Genomic DNA, 4,018 nt, shown 5'->3' with positions numbered 1-4,018 from the left:
GTCTCCCTGCTCCTTCCACGGCCTCTGCTGACGAGGGGGCGTCTGACGTGCTTGCGGGCGCAACCAGCGACGCCCCACTACATCCTACCTTCCCCCCCGACGACCTCCACACCCGCGGAACCCTGTTTACCGTCACGCCGTCCGCCAGGGAGGAGGGGGCGGCGGTGGAGTCAGCAAGGCACTTTGTTTGGCCGACGAGCCGGCCACTGACTCACCCAGACTCGCCTGCCTGGAGAGTTCCAGAAGGTTGCTGTAGATCTCCACTCTCTCGCTGTTTTGTTGCTCTTCCCTTATCAGTTTTCGTCGTGACTTTTTGTTTGTTTTGTATTGTACATATGAGGTTTAGAAAGAGATGGTATATGCAGTTGCTTTATCTGAGTCTGGTCGTGTAAGGTGTGTCTGTAGACTTAATAAAGGATCAGGATGGCTAATACTTGCAATGCAAATCCACTGTTCCTCTCCCCCTCTATCCTTCCCTCTCTCTCTCCCTTCCTGCCTTCCTCTCTCTCTCTCTCTCTCTCTCTGCCTTCCTCTCTCTCTCTCTCTCTCTCTCTCTCCCTTCCTGCCTTCCTCTCTCTCCCTTCCTGCCTTCCTCTCTCTCTCTCTCTCTCTCTCTCTCTGCCTTCCTCTCTCTCTCCCTTTCTCCCTCCCTCCATTCCTCTCTCCATCCTTCCCTGCCTCCCTCCATCTCTTCCTGTGCCTTGGTTAAAACTCCTAATGAAAATTGCCATAGGCTTATTTAATAGTCCGAGCAGTTATAGTGTGCTAATATGATTTGTGCAGTCATTAACACCTGCCAATATACTGTAACACCTTTTATTCCCATTTGAGGTTTGACAAAATTGTAATTAAGTAAAGACCTAGTGGGGTATGGTTTTCTGATATGTGAACCAAAACATACACACCCACACAGCCACCTAATAATGTGCCTTGACTACGCTGGTCACATCTCAGTAAACAGTTGATTTGCAAACACAGCTCTTAATTGGTTTACCTTATCTTTGGTTCCTATAGTCTCTAGATTCACAGTCATACATGAGCATAGTTCTTTTACAGACACAGAATGTCTGAATTTAATTCCGCACCACGACACAGTAAGCTTGCCAAAGAATAGATAGCAGAGGAGTTCAACTAACATGCTACTAGAAATATACAACTGATCAAGTACAGTGCTAGAATTGTTAATATAATCTATTGATGATAAATGCATGTTTATACCCAGAAATATGCCTTAGATAGGGAGACCAGGGCCCATGCCCACTATTTGTGGGATCCTGTATACGTCATGCAGTCCCATACCTCACCATCAGGGAACGCCATCCCTGACGTCGGTCCCATTACAGCTGTTAACCTTGTGTTATCTTCGGGTCATTCAGACCCATCAGTCATTGTGACCCACCGTCTTATTGCGACAAATTTACCTCATACAAAAACAAAGTGAAGCATTTTCTTTTAACTGTCGGGCTGTCCCAGACCCCCCACATTGGAATGGTTAAAAGAAAATTATTTTTATTTGTTTTTGTATTGGGTAAAATTGGGTAAACACAACGATGGTTCGTTATGAACCTTTGGGTCATGTGACCCGAAGGCAGCACGAGGGTTAAGCGAATCTCATCCGATGAATTCATCATACTTCATGTATTAGCAATTCATTCCTTACTAGAGTGCCCCAGTGGTTACTCTGCCTGCATGCCTCCAGGCCCTCAGATCTGACGCCCGGAGACGACAGTCTTATTCTCGGTTCAACACATTCAGACGAGGAAGAAGCTGTGAAGTCGGGTAGTACACAAGTTGTAGCTGCGTTCGTTTTCCTTTCGTAAGTTTCATTTGGGGTGTAAAAATGTGTTGTAGCTTCGTGACTTGGAGTACAAAACGTGTCTGCGCGTTGTGAGGCATGGATTTATGTGCTACTGTGTTTGGGTCTTGACTTGACAAGACTTTTGAATTGCATGAGGTCTGACTACAGTTTTGAGTCCAACCAACTGCTCTGGATGTAGCAAACAAAAATGTGAGCCAACAAATACCTCCTATTTTCAATCTGTATTAGTAATATGCATATTACCATTTCATTTAATTGCATGATTTATTAAATGACATCATCTTAGGTGAAGTGCTAACATTGCTGTAATATTTTTTATGACATTTGGTTTCAATAGTGGCCAATTTCTACTTGGTACAGTCTTCTTATGCATTGGGAAAGTGCTTCATGTGTTTCTTCCAATTTCTCTGAACCTTGTTACACCTCTTCTTTAATCCTGAAGCGAGCTGAATTGAAAGAAACTATAAGGCATGTTACTGGAAAATGTGCAATGTTTTGTTAAATTGAAATAAAAATGTGCTGCTAGTTGTGTCTGAATCTGTGATGCTTTAGTGTGAAGATCCTCACTGGTGCTCTACTGCCCCCGTGTGGACGGACAAGGAGATACACGCACCGTCATTATGTCACACTGGGAAGAACGTCATTCAGTACTCTGTCAACAATTCGTTTTATAATAGGAAGGTGAACCTAATCTGGGGTTCAACGGAGAAATTAAGGTGCATCAGTAAAAAAGAAACATCAATCTTATCAAATAACCAACAGTATGATGTTATGGACCACAGAGTCAGACTGGTGTTAAAGAATGGTGTCATAGACTAAAGTGTTAGAGACTGTGACATTAGAGACTGTGATGTTATGTGACAGCCCACAGTGTAATTGATTACAGTGTTACTGACTACAGGGTTATACTGCGATGTTATAAATTAGTGTTATTGAGTACAGTGTTGTAGACTGTGATGTTATAGACTACAGTGTTGTAGACTGTGATGTTATAGACTAGTGTTATAAGTATATTGTAATGGACTGTGACATTATAGATTAGTGTTATAGATTGTGATATGAAAATTCCCTACAGTAATGTCTTTATGTAAAAATACTGCTGTGATTAATCATTTCTTTCATATGGTTTTCCCATATAAAAAAGGTTAGCACGTGCAAGCACATCTACTCTTTCTGGATCTATGAACAAGCAAATATCACAAGCCTCTTCTAACCCTGCTGCATGCAGTAGGTTGACTGCATGTGTTGTAGTGTTATACGCTGCAGCGTTTTAGTGTTATACACTGCAGAGTTGTAGTGTTATACACTGCAGAGTTGTAGTGTTATACACTGCAGAGTTGTAGTGTTATACACTGCAGAGTTGTAGTGTTATACACTGTAGAGTTGTAGTGTTATACACTGCAGAGTTGTAGTGTTATACACTGCAGAGTTGTAGTGTTATACACTGCAGAGTTGTAGTGTTATACACTGCAGAGTTGTAGTGTTATACGCTGCAGTTGTAGTGTTATACACTGCAGAGTTGTAGTGTTATACACTGCAGAGTTGTAGTGTTTGGCTCATTGGCAGATGGCTGCTGATGTGGCTGACGTCAGCAGCAGTGTGTGTGGGTGTGAGTGGGTGGTGATGATCTCTGGGGGTCTGTGGAGATACCTCTGACAGGATGGATGCAGTCCAAGTCCTTTGTGCCGGATTACCTTGAGCTAGCGCAGGTAGCGCTAGCCGCGTGTCAGGAAGTGTAGGCGTCACAACAACGCCTTCTACGAGTCTGAACGAGGCCCCTCTGTGGATCATAGCCCTGCGGCTCTGAGAGAGGGAGAGAGGGAGGACACTTGACGCTCAGCTAGAAGCAGGGCCGGCGTTTGCTATAGGCGAACTAGGCAGCCGCCTAGGGCGCCATGAAGAGAGGGGAGCCAAATTCCGAAGTGCGGCCATTAATTAACCGTCCCGCACCACCAGCAGAGGGCGCCGAGGCTGGGCGTCTCTCCGATTTGCGCTCCCGGGGGGGGGGGGGGGGTTTAAACATCTTGCCTAGGGCGGCGGCCCTGGCCGTGTGTGTGTGTGTGTGTGGGCGTGCGCTCTTCAATGTGTCATGGTTAAGCAACAGCATTCTGGGTTCTTGACATCAGTGCATGGCGTACTGCGAGGGCTACACACCTCGCACGTGTTGTCGCCTGATAAATGCCACCGTAGGAACTGGTG

Source organism: Osmerus mordax, chromosome 2 (assembly GCF_038355195.1).
Source record: "Osmerus mordax isolate fOsmMor3 chromosome 2, fOsmMor3.pri, whole genome shotgun sequence".
Classification (NCBI taxonomy): domain Eukaryota; kingdom Metazoa; phylum Chordata; class Actinopteri; order Osmeriformes; family Osmeridae; genus Osmerus; species Osmerus mordax.
This window is presented reverse-complemented; position numbering follows the sequence as displayed.